The following is a 17483-nucleotide window of genomic DNA, read 5'->3' on the forward strand; positions in this document are numbered from 1 at the left end:
CCAGCTGTATAGTTGTATCAGCTCAAACTTGCAACACTAGTGCCTGACAAGGCAGTAACCTTCATTACTTCAGTGCTAGTCCTATAAGGACACTGCAGTCAGCTCAGTCTCCCTCTACATACTGTCCTACACTCTCTCCCAGCTTTGACCATTGGTCCTACTAAAGCTAGGTACACCCACTGAAAGATCGATCGTGTGGCACAGTCAATGAACACTCGTTTCACAATCTAGCTTTACAATCAATGAATGATCGTGGTACAATCTATCTTTCAATATATCCACATGATGTGAACTTTTTTTAAAAGATGGTACGCTAAATGACCAAATGGTTTAATGATGGTGGATCTAGGCGAGGTGCTGTAAACTTTGCGGACACGAAGTTTAATAATCATTCATAGCTTTGTGCACACTGCTGACATGGCAAAGTGATCTGCATTGGCAATCCTTCAAAACTCATGAGAATTGTCCTGGATCGTTCGTCTAACCCAGCGATGTCAAACTCAATCACATAAGGGGCCAAAATCTAAAACCTAGTCTACGTTACAGGCCAAATTGTTTATTGAGATTTACATTTTTTTGAGCAGTCTCAAACTAAGTGGGGTAACCATAGCAAACATGGGGGGGGGGCAGCTTCTCCCCTTCTGCAGAATAGCGCAATTAAGCAGTTTAATATTTACCTGCACAAGTGCTGCTTCAGCAGAAACTATTCAAGATGAAATGTGGCCCAAGGCAAGATGCTAACCTCCTAAGGGGATTTGGATGTCAAGAGGGGGGTACCATGGCAATTTTGCTCAGTGGCCCCATGGGTTGTTGCTACGCCCCACCTCAACAATGTTTAAACCAGTGTGCTCCTCTGGTTGGAAAGGCAGTGTGCTGTTGTTGTTTTACTGCTTAAAATGATGCACATTTGAAGCTCTTGAGGGCCATATAAAATGGCAATGAGGGCATCATTCTGCCTGCGGCCTTGTGTTTGATACCTGTGGTCTAACCCATGGGTCCCCAACCTGGGGGCCGTGGCCCCCTGGGGGTCCTTGGGCAGATTTCTGGGGGGCCGCGGCTACTCCCTCTCCCCCCGCTGCCGCCGCTCCTGTTACCTTATGAGCGGGCGGCCGCTTCCTTCCTTATATTCCTTCAGCCGCGACTCTCCTCTTCGCAGCATGTCGTATTACAGCAGCGCTTCCTGCACGGCTGCCGTAAGGAGCCAAGGGAGCCGGGACAGCGGTTCCCATAGTAACGGTGATGCGTATCGCCGCTACAGGAAGCCGCTACCCCACCTCCTTCCCTCCTTACAGCAGCCGCCCAGGAAGCGCTGCTGTAATACGACATGCTGCGAAGAGGAGAGCCGAGGCTGGAGGAATATAAGGAAGGAAGCGGACGCCCGCTCATAAGGTAACAGGAGCGGCGGCCGTGGGGGGGAGAGGGCACCTCTGCTAGCTACACTGGGGCAGCTATACTGGGGTAACTACTGGGCTAACTGTACTGGCTACACTGGGCTAACTGTACTAGGTATACTGGGCTAACTGTACTTGCTATACTGGGCTAACTATACTTGCTATACTGGGCTAACTATACTTGCTATACTGGGCTAACTATACTTGCTATACTGGGCTAACTATACTTGCTATACTGGGCTAACTATACTTGCTATACTGGGCTAACTGTACTTGCTATACTGGGCTAACTGTACTTGCTATACTGGGCTAACTGTACTTGCTATACTGGGCTAACTGTACTTGCTATACTGGGCTAACTGTACTTGCTATACTGGGCTAACTGTACTTGCTATACTGGGCTAACTGTACTTGCTATACTGTGGTAACTGTTCTAGCTATACTGTGGTAACTGTACTTGCTATACTGTGGTAACTGTACTTGCTATACTGTGGTAACTGTACTTGCTATACTGTGGTAACTGTACTAGCTATACTGTGGTAACTGTACTAACTATACTGGGGTAACTATACTAACTATATTGGGGTAACTATACTACCTAACTATACTGAGGCAACTATAGTCCTTATACAGGGGCAACTGTGTTAGCTACCTATACTGGGGGCAACTATACCTAGATACCTACTTACCTATATACTACACTCAATTAGGGAAAAGAGGGGGGGCTGCCGCCGCCACTAACCAAGCCCCCCTCCCCCCGGGGGGCCCCAGAGAAAAGTTTGGTCGGGATAGTGGGCACGGGCTTAAAAAGGTTGGGGACCCCTGGTCTAACCCATTGGTTGGTGTCACTGCACTGTATCTGAACAATAAGTTCATTGTTTCTTTCAGAAGATGTTTTTCCCTGTTTGTGTACAAGCCTAAAGTTTTCTCTGCAGAATAATGATGTTTTAGATATGGAGGAGATGGATAATTTATCAGTGCAGTACTATTACCTAATTCTCAGTGGAGATTTTAAACCAAATGAAAGCAGAGCGTTTACAAAATGTTGTAAATGTGTCATGACATTGTTCAGTTTTTCTGGCCCATGTATTTTTGTCAATTTACATACAGTATCTTGCTATTCTGGACCTTTGTACCCTCTTTGATATATTGGTGTCACGTCTATTACAAGGAATAGAACAAACCTGAGCTTTATGCATATTTTGAAACCTGTGACATATTCTGCATTCTGAGCTTATGTCCTTACTAGAGTTTCCACAATTGTCACTTTTCCAGATTTGATTTTTCCAGCATGGGAGCTGCCATCTTGCTTGTAATGGCAGCACTGTTCATAGCAGTTTGGTAAAATTCTCTACATTCTCTCTGCATGGTGCTACCTGTTTACTGTGCTTCTAGGTATTGAGTTGCTTTCTTATCAGTTCAGTGTTTGCTTAGAGGAGAAGGCTTCATCTCTATAGGTGCGTACACACGTTGTATTTTTCCAAATGACTGGTCGTTTGTACGTCACATCTGGCGTATGTACAAACGGTCGTTCAGCTGATTAGACTGCTTTTGACGGATCCGCTTGGCGGATCGGTCAAATCCAGTGTTATCAGCTGAACGACCGTTCGTACACACGCCCGATTTGACATCCAAACGACCGGCCGTTTGGAAAAATCCGACGTGTGTATGTACCTTATCCTGCAAACTGCAAGAATTCAAATAAAGATGAAATTCTGCATCTTGAAGTAGTTTGCCATACACAGGATTGGTTTCCTTGAATACTCAATCACTGTGAATCTACCAGTGAACATTTGGACAGTTTATTTATTAAATGCATAATTGGTTGCATATTTCAATTCCAGGCAGGCATAGGAGCAGTGGTGCTTCGACTGTTGCAGAGCATCCTGCACGAATCCGCGCATTTCATTTTAAACCTGCACCGTCAGGGTTCGCCCATTTATTTCTAAAACTGTATGATAGAAATAATAGATTACAGGTACTTCTAACTTTGCATAATCTTGCAAAAGCAGGAATTATTTGCATCTGATTGACCATCCCTAGAAAATAACTTTTTTTTTTTTTTTTCTTCTTCTTCTGCATTTCCATTTGCAAATGTATGCATCTTGAAAATGAACAAAATGCATTAACCCTTGGTGAGATTTTGATTGGTCTATTTTCAAACTGAATTCATTTGCGTATAGCATTTGCATAATCCTGCATCGACTCGGAATAATTGTCATCTCATTTGGCTATCATTATATTCTTTAGCACCATGAAAGTAGAACATAGTCGATATCCTTATACAGGTAGTCCCCGACTTACAAACACCTGACTTATGAATGACCCGCTGGTACGAACGGCCTGAAAATGTGAAATTTGATTCTGTGCGATCAAGTGAAAAAGATTTTGAGAACATCAATAAAAAAAAAAGTTTTTTTAAACTGGCAAAATTGCATTTTGCTGCGGTACACTGATGGCACTGGGGGACAGAGGTGACACAGTGAGGGGACAAAGAGAGACACTGAAGTCATGGGGAAATACAAGTGACACAGATGATGATGGGGGGGGGGGGAGGCGGTGAAAATAAAGGTGGGTATAGAGGAGGTACATATCCATATCTACAGTCCATATCTAGTTCGTTAACCTAGTACTACCTGTAATTTACTCAAACTTAAAGGGAATGTCCAGGCAGGTTAAAAAAAGACATTTACTTACCTGGGGATTCCTCCAGCCCCTTGCAACTGACATGTCCCTCGCAGCAGCTCTGCTCCTAGCCGCCGGCCTGGAGTCGCCGCCGGTGCAGAGGACGACCTTGCGAGGTCATCCTCTACTGCACCTGTGCAAGCACAGCTGTCAATCACTCGCACGTGGTGTGGAGTGTACGGTTCAGGGAAGAGATGGACAAATGCATAGTGTGGTGGATATAGGAAACATCTAATGTACCATGCTATGAATAGATGCAAATCAACTCATATTGACTGCTGTCTTCATTGTAATTTGTAAGGCCTAATTTTTAGGGAAGTCTGGCAGCCAGATGTCCAGATTTACAGTTTCCCTAATGTGAAATTACACAAGTATTTGAAGTATTTTTGGAATCCAGTATGGCTCTAAGGGAGCAAAGTGCAGAAATGATTTTAGTATTCATAGTGGTAAATATTTCCAGAATAAATGAAGTGTATAGATCTGCTAAATGTAACGCTCACTTAACAAATATGGCAGATTCTGACCCCACTTAATTCACTTATTTAAAAAAAATTCACCTATCTTGTGTGAAAGTCAGTAAATGTAGTGGTCACATGATTAGTTAGCCTTTCCTCAGAGTTTATCTTACAGCACAGTGGTCAGTTCTCTGCCCTCCTCCCCCACCCCAATAGAAAATGAGCACTTCCTCAGTGTCATGTGACTAAAAACGCTTCTCCAAACATTTGTAGTCTTGCACAGAAGCAGCAAATGATAAAACCTTTTTTTTTCCTTCATTACTGTGTTTCTGTATAAGCCTTGTTCCATATTTTAGTTTGAAAGCGTCTCCCAAGCATTCCTCCAAAGCTTACAATTTCCTCTTACAAAGGGTATATTTATCATAGCCTAGCATTTGCATGTGTCCCTATAAACGTAAAAGAAGACCACCCGTACAGTAATTTGTTTTTGGAGAAACAGTTTGGCTGCCAAAGTAAAATCATTGTCTGTTCAGTGAACCATTTTGGTCACCAGTCCTAGCAGATATATAGGGGATCTACAAACACGCGCTCATTTGAATTTGAAACTTAAAACCGAATGACAGCATCATTTGACATACAAACATCCATAGGCAGCTCTCACCTTGTCTGTTGTAGGGCAATGCAGTCCACATTTCCAATGTATACCTTCTGCAGTAAAATAAGACTGACCTTTGGGCCAGAGCGAACTAGAAGGTGGTGGTGCTTCAGATTTATGGGGGGCACAATGGTTAGCTGATGGGGCCCTATGCTTCACATGACAAGAAATATTTATACTGAGAAATGATATATTACAGTATGTAAAGTATATCCAACAGATATTACACGCCATGCACCATTTGGCCTTTAACGCTGGGGGGGGGGGGAGATAAGGATACAGTAGCTGCAACTGGCCAATACAGCAAGGGAACAAGGTAGCAATTAATGGGCTGGGAAGTGGCAGTACAGAGCATTATTTATCTCCCCTTTGCCTGCGGTCAGAGACAGACTCGGGACTCTGGAAGGGCAGTTTCCACCCAATACACTGGTTAAAAGGGTGCTCAAGCACATTTAAAGACCTCAGTCTAGTCTAACGGGTAATGGGAGTCTACTGGAGTCCGTGAGGAAACGCTGCAAAGTGGATGAAGTGTGATTTCATTCTGATAGTTAGGGATGGGCAATTGAGATGCAAATAATTCTGAGTTGATGCAGGGTTATGCAAGTTTTGTATTCAAATGTATTCAGCTTGAAAATGAACCAAATCGAATCCTGCTGAGGTAACATTCAATTGGTCCTTTTTTAAGCTGCATCAATTTCTATTCAACATTTGCATAAGCCTGCATCAACTCAGAATTATTTGCATCTCATTGACCTTCCCTAGTGATGGTATGTAGTCTATAGAGGCAGACCATGTGTAAGGTGAATCCACATTGTACAGACTGTACAGACAGAGTTACCGTACATGTATTTTTCCTTGTCTGGTTCAATACAGTTTGATACAGTCACATGACATAGAAATGAATCTTACACTTAGTGCAGTAGAGCCCTGCACTATGTACATTTCAAAATGCTGTGTGCTAATTTGGGCACAACGTGAACCGAAAAAAGTCAGTCAAGGGCACATATGGTAGTAGTATATTTGTGAATTTATTGATATACTACTACTTAATTGATATAGTGAAAGATCAGTAATATTTGCCGAAATTTTACTATGACCTTACCTCACCGTACTCTCACTTAGAACCCTCCCCCAGTGGGCAACTAATAACTCCTCCCCCACAGACAATGAATACCCCCCCCCCCCCATGGTCCAAAACCTTAACACCCCCCTCCCCCTTCCCTCATGGACAAAGATGGTCGTCTGCTATTCAAACTGTAGCTAACTATTGGTAGCCACAGGTCCCGTAGCGGGCACCCATTTTTAATGCGATACATTTAGCTGCTTTGCCCTGCACTGGCTACATCTACATAACATTGGCCACAGGCACAGGTGTCCTAGTTTGCAACCCAGTGGTCATCAGACCAGATTTGCAATATGTCATGCATACATTTGTTTTTCTATAAGATATGAATATTTTGGTGTCATTACTTTACAAGATCCAGCTATTTGGGTTTTTTTTCCTCCTAAATTTCGTAGTTGTGGGATGTAGATTCTGCAGTGTTGGTTGCTCCCACACTGCTTGAAAAATCAATCAGAGGCAGAAGTTTACTTTAAACATCTGTTCTAAATGTTTAGCAGCCACAAAGTTCTCACTATTTACAATATCCAGATTAGTTGCCTGCTGTTCTAGCTGACTGGCCACTGGAGCTGGCCCTTGTTGCGTGCAGTTTTGAGGTCAGATAACCAGGCTCTCTCATTCCATTTTAGAATGTCCTCATGTCACCGGCACGCTGCATTACTCCGATATACCCAGCAGCAATTCCCCGGAGTTGGCCCCTGATGTGTAGTCTGGCATGGTGCGGAGGAGTAGTGCTGTATGGGCTGGGGGTGTCTGAAATGCAGTGTTCTGAGATATTGCTGGCATTCCTTGCAGCGCCAAATTGATAAAGGGTAGAGGCTGTCTGTGTGAGCCTGGGCAGCAAGTGACAGCTCTGCCTCTCCTTAACTCCCTCGCTGCTACGCAATACAACATTTCCCTGACCAGTAGCTCAGCAGCCACTCTTGTGATTTATGGTTCTTTACGTATTGATAGATGCTTTATGATCTTGTACAGCTTCTATATTACTGAAGGGCTATTCCAACAGTGTCCCACTGTGAACTTCAAAGCTTTCCTGGCCTGCATTCCTCCAGAGAAGAATGCTGGGGCCTGAGTTATCCCAAATGAAGGAAAGTTTGTGTGACTCCTGAAGACTGGTTAGATTCCAGCTATCAGGTTTTTTTTTTGTTTGTTTGTTTTATAGCATAGATAATGGCAATAAACCTCTGATAGGTACTGCCAGGGAAATGTCCATTCCTGCTTTCTTTCAGACTTTATACATCATGTCATGACCACACACAGTATGTAGTATTTTGTAAAGGCATCAGATTCACTATTGATGGCCTCTAGAATGTACTGATTTAGTGCCATTTTCAGTTGCCAGAATTTTTGGTTTGAACTAAGCAGGATTCCACTGCTGCTGTCTACTACAATGTACAACTCCACTTACAGCCAGCTATAACTTTTTACAGTTGACAGGACATTTAGATTTCCCCTATTTGTGCACATGTTGACAGTACGTGATTTGGTGTAGAGAAAGCCCCAGAGTTCCCATCTTCCTGCCTGCATAAGGCCTCTTTCAGACGGACGGCTGAACTACTTTTCTGCATTTCAGATCGACGGCTGAACTGCTTTTCTGGTTTGGTGTAGAGAGAGCCCCAGAATTCCCATCTTCCTGCCTGCATAAGGCCTCTTTCAGACGGACGGCTGAACTACTTTTCTGCAGTTCAGCATCACATCTTCCGCCCACAAGTGATCCATTCTGGTGCAATTTAAATACAGCCGAATTATAGAAGTAGTAACACCATGTGCGTCAGTGCATTACCTGGAGCTACATGTTGCACCTGAGCATGGCTGCAGCTGCACTTAGACATGACTCTATCGGGGTGACCCCTATATTGGCGCCTGTCCAGCGCCAACATCGAGCCCGAACAAGCACCTGGGCAGTGCAAGAGAACAGCTGACTGGTGTTTGAAAGAGGCCTAACTTGTTACATGGAGTAGGAATTTCTAGATGGGCCTTCCTGTTTCACCATGCCCTTTTAGGAAATGTTTGCAATAGGTCTGTGCACATCAGTGGAAGGTGAGCACATGAAACACAATTTTAAGGTCCTTTCAATTTTTTTTTTTTTACATATAAGTGGCATTTCTCTTAACAGCCAAACTCTTGTCCAGAGTGTTTATCTTACTACTACTGATTTTGTAGCTACGGAATCCTTTCCTAGAAACAGGAAGTGGATACCACCAAGCACACAAACCGCCTTAAGATGTGTATTATACTTTTAAAAAGTCAGATTTTTATCCCCACTCAGGATAGATCCATCCCTAGAGGTGTTTAAATCCAGTTTTTAAAGGCCACCTGTTTAGTCTGACATTTAGGAACTTGTTGTTTTTCCTCTGACATAATCCACCATGCCACTAATAACTGATCGGAGACATGGCATGTGCTTTGAGCCCTAAAGGGAGAAATGCACTGTACAAATGTTATTGTCAAGCTCTTATTGATTTCCCTCACTTCCTGTGCTGGTGACACCAAGGGCTCACATGATGGTGGAGATGCACACACATGAACCTTAGGAGAGAGTATATGACCCAGGGGATGCCAACTTGTATTCTAATGCAGTAATACATGCTGCAGGGCTGTTGGTGTAGTGGGAATGTTGTGCATGAATCTGGGTGATAGGAATGTACATCTCCAGCTAGTGATACTCTTCAGATTTTGGCAGAGTGTCCGAAGGGGCAGAGTCAGGGCAGGGCAGCCATCAGGGGGTACAACTGACACTGCAGTGAGGGGCCCAGGGCTTCTAGGGCCCCCCCCCCCACAGCGCTGAAAGGGCCACGTGCTGGCTGCGGGCCTGTGGCTCACTAACCAGCACACTGCGTTCCAGCACTAAGAGAAGAGTGACATCAGCACTTGAACGTGGGGAGCAGATGAGTGAGCCCGCTACAGCGGACTTTCTATACTGGGCCACTACCTATATCTGGCTACAGGCTACCTATACTGGGCCACCACCTATACCTGGCTACCTATACTGGGGGCACCTATGCCTAGATACCTATACTTGGGGGCACCTATACCTGGCTTGGGCTGGGGATGAGCTGAGACAGAAGGGGACAAGAGGTAACACAGGGGGATAAAAGAGGCACAGGGGGAACAGAGGTGGACAGAAGAGGTGAGAAAAGAGATGAGACTGGAACATGAGGTCACACACAGGGACACAAGAGGCACAAACTAAGGTGAGACAGAGGGGGACAGAACAAACACAGAACATTTATATTGCGCTTTTCTCCTGGCGGACTCAAAGCGCCAAAAGAGGCACAGGAAGAAAAGAGGGGGACAAAAGAGAACAGATAAAGGATAAGAACGGACCTGCAAATCCCTATCTCTTTTGTTAACAGGGTACTACCTGTATTTTGCTATTATTTGGCTCCACCCACAACATACCATGGCCACATCACGCTGTGCATGCCGCTTTCTTCAGTGTCGGAGCCATGCACATTTTTCACGCAGCGCACTTTGCGCATAGACACGGGGGTGGGGTGGCTAGTGGGCAAGAACAACCAGTGGGTGGCCCAGGGAGGGGGGGCCCAGGCCTGATGATGTGTGAGGGGCCCCAACATTGTACTGTATGGATGTTCTAGAAAGAATTGTATCAAATTTAAAAAATCTGAGAAGTGCATGACAAGTGTGCCAGGCATTGCTTGGGTAATGTCCATTTCCTGTATAATGCTAATGAGAAAAGTATTAAAGAGTTTACTACGACTGAAAGGCTCACATTGGCAGATTTCTCCCTGTTTGCTGGTACTATTGATTGTGTATGGATGCATGCACGGTGTGCTGTGTAATTGGATGGCTACTGGAGGTCAAGCGAGATGTTTATGATGCAGATTTAATGCAAGCTATACACCGTCTGAATATGGGCCAGACAAAAACTCTTCCTGCAGACCTGCACACCAAGTTTAAAGGAACCGGGGTTTATCAGTTTAATGTTAATCTTGAAAGGAACCCGAGGTGTGAAACCTATGGAAGCTCAGCTGCTATATTTATTTACTTTTAAACAATACCAGTGGCCTGGCTGTCCTGCTGATCTTTCCTGTCAGTAGGGTCTAACTAAATCACATACCTGAAACAAGCATGCAGCTAATCCTGTCAGATTTGTCATAGACCTCTGATCTGCATGCTTGTTTAGGGTCTATGGCTAATCGTATTAGAGGCAGAGGATCAGCAGGACAGCCAAGCAATGTGCATTGTTTAAATGGAAATATGTCCGCTTCCATATCGGATCGCTCTCACCTCGGGTTCTCTTTAAAATTGTCAAGACTAGTTGAGGAAGGATGGGTGTGTTTTTGTTTTTTTTGGGGGGGGGGAGGGAAGGATTTAAAGTATACCTGTAGTGAGAACAGTAACATGCTATTGCAAAATGTTGTGCGTCACACACACCTGGAAAAGCATGCGTCCATTGGTGTCTGACTTTAGTCAGAGCACCTGATCTGGTTCTGAGTCAGTGACTCAGCATCAGAAGCAGAGGATGACTATAACAGGTTACATTGCAATGTTTTGTTTTTTTTTTAAAAGGGAATACATCTAGTAACCACCATACCTTTCACTTTTGGCTTCCTTTGTGAAATAGTACCACCTGTATAGCAGTGATAACAGATGTCAGTGCTTGAGCCAGTCTGTGTCTGTACTGTTCTCTCTGAGCACAACTGTTATGTGAGGTAAGCATTAGCGCTGTGCTGATCAGGTTATTACACATTATACAGAGTCAAACACTTAATTACATTGCATGTCCTAGAAGCATAGGTCAGTAATGCAGTGTGCATTGTGCTGTGCAGAGAGCTTAAAGAACACACTTCATTAAAGCAGGCCATACACTGGCTCGATTCCCGGCCGTTTCGACAGCAGATTCGATCCTGGGATCGAATCTGCTGCCAATCGTTTGCGGTAAACGCAGCCGCCGATCCGATTCCCTCCCGAAATCGGATCGGTCCGTCGATCGCGCCGTGCAGGAAATTACCCTCGATCGCCCGCGGGTAAAGTGCGCGTCGCTAGCGGAGGCCGATCCGATCAAGTATACATTACCTGAGGCTGGCTCCCGGGCATCTTCTCCGCGCTGCACGGCTCTGTTTCGGCTCCATCCATCCCGGCGCTTCCTGTGTCACTGCAGTGACCAGGAAGTTCAAATAGAGGGCGCTCTATTTGAACTTCCTGGTCACGGAGTAACACAGGAAGCGCCGTAATGGAGCCGGAACAGAGCCGTGCAATGCGGAGAAGATGCCCGGGAGCCAGCCTCAGGTAATGTATACGGGTGGGGGGGGGGGGGGGGGGGGGGGACAGGCGGCAGGAGCAGCTCAGCAGATGGTGAATCGGTTTCAGGCTGAAATCGATTCACAATCTGTTTGCAGTAAAGGCAGCCATACGATCCCTCTCTGATCAGATTCGATCAGATAGGGATCTGTCAGCTGGTCGATCTAATGGCACATCGACCAGTGTATGGCCACCTTAAAGAGGTCAGAAACAACAGCGTAACAGATGTGATTGCCGTCTCTGGGGAGCAATGGGCTAGGGTTAGATCTCTGGCTTTTGAGTTATTGGTTTACTCCATGTGTCAGCTTTGTGTAAAGATCAGATGAAAAGAGCTTGCTATAGCTGAGGTTGAGCCACCATGCTATCAGTGCAGCCAACATGTAATATTGTTTGATTAGCTAAATGACAATGTGGTCTTGTTTTGCAGGTGGAGTGACATGCTGAGGATTCTGCGTTCGCCAAGCTCCTGGGTATGAGATCACAAATAAGGTGAGATCAATGGAAACGTCAGTATCCTTGTCCCCAGATGTTTTATGCCTGCAGTTGAAAATGCATGGGTGACCTGTTTCTCTGAAGCTTCGCATAGATCCCACCCACACAGATGTACATTCCATACAGGAAGCTGTGCATCCTGGGAATTGTCTAATCTCAATAATCCTTAGAACCAGATGGGGATGTCTAGTCACTTATTTGTCACTATGAAGAGGAGATAACTACAGCATGTCACTTCCATATTTTTAATGGCGGTTTGCATACAGACATACATGCAGATTTATGACGGCTGTAGCATTATGGTTGCATTAGTGTGAATAAGCCCATAATGTTAATGCTTAGTGCGCAAAGTGTCTTTATTGATTCTCAGTGTAGAGAATGAGTAATCTGCAGTTCTCTTACCCGTGTGGTGTAATAAACCAGGGAATGAAATGATCGCCTCTGTCAACAGTATCTTTCCTGTGTATCCCAGATCTATGTAAAACCTCTTGCAGTCCTCCTTTTACTTTTGAGTGCATGGATTGAATTATGTATGAAATCTGCTGCATCTTTGGATCCTTTGTTTTTTTTTTTTTTAATAATTCAAACAAACCATCAGCACTTTTTCATTTTGGGCATCTGAAGTGGAGGTGATACAAACCTATCATGCTCCATCACCAGTGAGCATTATGCATAGTGTGATGCCACGTAGGTTTCTCACTGTAATGTCATCCACACTTGCAAATGTCAGCTTCCATCTGCAGCCCAGACAGGAAGTGTCCATGTCTCTCCATCTGCTTACCGTCATTCTGCCACCAGTAGCAGCTCCAAGTCTCTCACAACCCTTCTCTGCTGCGATCAGTTTTGCACCACCCATACTGGTATTTCTAGTGAACCTTCAAGATAAGTGAGCTGGGACAGGCTAAGCACTACAAACACCACCCAATCCACTCAGTTGTCTTGGCATCCACTACATTCTCCTGCTCAAGACCATCCTCTTGCTGAAGTGTTCCCTCTCTTCTGTAAGCAGCTGCTGTTAGAACTGCCCTCCCCTCTTCCCACATCTATATGTATGGATGCCCGGGCATTATGATTCCACCATCTGAAGCAACTGCTGGAACTGCTATCATTTCTTCATACCACTGTCCCAGTACCTGCGATAGTTGGCTCCCATTATCACTCTTCCAGCACCTGCATCATTGACTACCTCCTAGTACTTGTGATCGTATTTCCATCACTGCCTCCAAACACCTTCTATCTCTGCATAATTTCCATCCTCATGTTACATCTCCTGATCCTACTCTGTCCTTCCACCACCACTATGTCACCCTTCCTGGACCTCACCTACTTTTTGCTTTTCTTTTCAACTCCCCATCCCTTTATTATGCCACTCCTTCATCCTGACCCACATCAACTCGGCAATCCTTTTTTTTAAAATCTTTTCAACTTACCTCCATGTTGCCTCTCTCGACCTTCACGTACCCATCTAACCATTGTCTCTCCAACCCCTGCGTTACCTTTCCTATCCCATATGTACCCTCCCCTCATATATTCTCCTACCCACCTATGTCACCTTGCCTGACCCTTTTCTGTCTTTCCACATGCCTTCTGTCACCACTCTTTACCCTCAACTACTCACCCAACCACCTCTATCCTTCTGATTTTATATTATTTTTGTAATCGAAAAATACAGGCTTCATAACCTCTAAGTGGTGTTCATCTCAGAAATGGGGTTGTAAGGCTCATTGATAGTAACAGATCAGTTGAGCACGGGTCGAATAGTGAGAATGGTTCAGGTAGTCAGACACAGGGCTGTGGAGTCGGAGTCGGGGCAATTTTGGGTGCCTGGAGTCGGAGTCGGGAAAAAATGCACCGACTCCTAATGAATTTAAACTGTAATTAAAATAGAAAATATGATAAAATGTTCTATTTCTCAGATAATAGTCATCATAAATAATTTATACATACAGTAATAGCTGTGCTTAGTACACAAAAATAAAATAAACCAATCAAAATTAGTTACTTGTGCTGCTTTCAATAAAGCAGTCCCCGTATTTTTAAAGTCAGATATAACACATCTGATTGTGACTGTATATATGTGTACACAGGAATCTCTTATATATACGAAATAACATCTATGCTATAAGTATAAAGCCTGATGTGTAGCCGTGTCACTAATAGAGTTGGTCAATGAGATGGAAATGATTCTGCATTGATTCTGATTTATGCAAATGTTCTTTGCTCATGAAATCAAATAATTTGGTTGGTGACTACGAATTAAATGGTACCTGAGATGGATGAAAAGAAAAGTTTTATACATACCTGGGGCTTCTTCCAGTCCCCTTCAGGCAGGGGAGGACTGGGACCTTTTGGCTTGGGGGGGAAACACAAACAAGAGGCCCATGTTCATGGCAGCCTTAGCCCAAATGGTCCCCACACACACACTTACTGTATATCCAAAGAGGGACTGTCACTTCAAAAGAGGGAAAGTTGGGAGCTATGATGGTAAGAGAGCTGACAGTTTTTTTCCCACAGACCCTCCAGGCAAGCCTCTGCTCTGCATCATGCTGTGTATATTTACTTTCCCGTCCTCTAATTGCTAATTGGGCTTTTATTTCCCTCAGCCAACCTAGTGGATCATATTGCCTTATACAATAACCTGAATGCAGCAGGCCATGCACCAGCCCTAAATCATTAAATGAGATGCAGCCTGGGGGGAAATCTCCCCCCTTCCCCCCTGGCCAGTCCTCCCCTGCCTTCAGGCTAATCAGTCCCTCGCTGTCCACCTCCACCACCTGGATCTTCTGCTATGAGTCCTGGTAATTGGGCCAGTCAGCGCAGTCCGGCCGCATGCTGCTTCCACAGCAACAGTGCTGCGCAGGTGTAGTACGCTCCCGGCAGCAGAGTGTGTGCATGTGCTCTACGCCACACTGGCTCAAGTACCTGGACTCATAGCAGAAGATCCAGGTGGCAGAGGAAGACCGCGAGGGACTGATTAGCCTGAAGGGGGCTGGAAGAAGCCCCAGGTATGTATAAAGCTTTAATTTCATCTGTCTCAGGTTTACTTTGTTACACAGTAGTACTATACTCTACATATTCACTCTCCACAGAGCTGCAGGGAATCCACTGAGAATGTTGTGCACATTGAACACAGAGGTGTTGTCTATCACCCATAAACCTGGTTCAGATTGTGCATGAAGAATGTGTAATAGAGGAAGAATCTCCTCATTTCCCTTCAGAGTACCTGCACATCATTCTTACATGTACCCACAGTTACATTGCCTAGGGCCTGATAGATGGTCTTTGTTCCGGCCTGTACCTTTTACAAGTACTCTTACCAAGGACTAGTTTTAGTACAGTGGAGGAAATAATTATTTGACCCACTCACTGATTTTGTAAGTTTGTCCAATGACAAAGAAATGAAGTCTCAGAACAGTATGATTTCAATGGTAGGTTTATTTTAACAGTGGCAGATGGCACATCAAAAGGAAAATCGAAAAAATAACCTTAAATAAAAGATAGCAACTGATTTGCATTTCATTGAGTGAAATAAGTTTTTGAACCCCTACCAACCATTATGAGTTCTGGCTCCCACAGAGTGGTTAGGACACTTCTACTCAATTAGTCACCCTCATTGAGGACACCTGTCTTAACTAGTCACCTGTATAAAAGACACCTGTCCACAGAATCCATCAATCAAGCAGACTCCAAACTCTCCAACATGGGAAAGACCAAAGAGCTGTCCAAGGATGTCTACAAAATTGTAGACCTGCACAAGGCTGGAATGGGCTACAAAACCATTAGCAAGAAGCTGGGAGAGAAGGTGACAACTGTTGGTGCGATTGTTCGAAAATGGAAGGAGCACAAAATGACCATCAATCGACCTCGCTCTGGGGCTCCACGCAAGATCTCACCTCGTGGGGTGTCAATGGTTCTGAGAAAGGTGAAAAAGCATCCTAGAACTACACGGGAGGAGTTAGTGAATGACCTCAAATTAGCAGGGACCACAGTCACCAAGAAAACTATTGGAAACCCATTACACCGCAATGGATTAAAATCCTGCAGGGCTCGCAAGGTCCCCCTGCTCAAGAAGGCACATGTGCAGGCCCGTCTGAAGTTTGCCAATGAACACCTGAATGATTCTGTGAGTGACTGGGAGAAGGTGCTGTGGTCTGATGAGACCAAAATAGAGCTCTTTGGCATTAACTCGACTCGCTGTGTTTGGAGGAAGAAAAATGCTGCCTATGACCCCCAAAACACCGTCCCCACCGTCAAGCATGGGGGTGGAAACATTTTGCTTTGGGGGTGTTTTTCTGCTAAGGGCACAGAACAACTTAATCGCATTAACGGGAAAATGGACAGAGCCATGTATCGTGAAATCCTGAACGACAACCTCCTTCCCTCTACCAGGAAACTGAAAATGGGTCGTGGATGGGTGTTCCAGCACGACAATGACCCAAAACATACAGCAAAGGCAACAAAGGAGTGGCTCAAGAAGAAGCACATTAAGGTCATGGAGTGGCCTAGTCAGTCTCCGGACCTTAATCCAATAGAAAACCTATGGAGGGAGCTCAAGCTCAGAGTTGCACAGAGACGGCCTCGAAACCTTAGGGATTTAGAGATGATCTGCAAAGAGGAGTGGACCAACATTCCTCCTAAAATGTGTGCAAACTTGGTCATCAATTACAAGAAACGTTTGACCTCTGTGCTTGCAAACAAGTGTTTTTCCACTAAGTATTAAGTCTTTTATTGTTAGAGGGTTCAAAAACTTATTTCACTCAATGAAATGCAAATCAGTTGCTATCTTTTATTTAAGGTTATTTTTTCGATTTTCCTTTTGATGTGCTATCTGCCACTGTTAAAATAAACCTACCATTGAAATGATACTGTTCTGAGACTTTTCATTTCTTTGTCATTGGACAAACTTACAAAATCAGTGAGGGGGTCAAATAATTATTTCCTCCACTGTATATGACTAAAGGGACGAATTTCATGTTACATACTTTCAATCAACAAGATTGTAATATGCAAATTAGAGGAGTCTGAGTCGAGGAGTTGGAGTCGGTGAAATCCTAAACTGAGGAGTCGGAGTCGGTGGATTTTTGTACCGACTCCACAGCCCTCGGCAGACACCAGAGGTTGACAATGGGGTGGGGCAATGGAGGGGTGGTTAAGTCTGGGTAGGTAAAGGTCAAGAGAGATGAGCAAAGGCAAAGCATAGTGAGGAGGTAGGATAGATAAGGTTTGCATAGTCCATAGTGGGGGTGCCAGCAGTCTATTAGGGCAATAGTTGAGGGGTCAGTAGATGAAGATCAGAAAAAGTGACATGGCAAGTGGAAGAATAGGTGCGATATGGTTAGGCAATCCATGGCAACTTAGTATATTTATGTTTAGTAAAGGCTGAACAGTGAGCTTTGGTTGCTTGATATAGGCTCCTTCAT

The 17483-nt window shown here is 44.6% G+C and overlaps 1 protein-coding gene across 2 annotated transcripts in view; it reads left to right on the top strand.

Annotated features, from left to right (window-relative positions):
* The window catches only part of NCKAP5L (NCK associated protein 5 like), a 134339-nt gene that overhangs the window by 65242 nt on the left and 51614 nt on the right, over window positions 1-17483 (top strand). For both annotated transcript variants that reach the window (XM_068267704.1, XM_068267703.1), the window contains exon 2: window positions 11999-12060. The gene's annotated coding sequence lies outside the window, so the exon portion shown is untranslated. The remainder of the gene's footprint in view (window positions 1-11998; window positions 12061-17483) is intronic.

This window comes from Hyperolius riggenbachi, chromosome 2 (genome assembly GCF_040937935.1).
Source record: "Hyperolius riggenbachi isolate aHypRig1 chromosome 2, aHypRig1.pri, whole genome shotgun sequence".
NCBI classification, from domain to species: Eukaryota; Metazoa; Chordata; class Amphibia; order Anura; family Hyperoliidae; genus Hyperolius; species Hyperolius riggenbachi.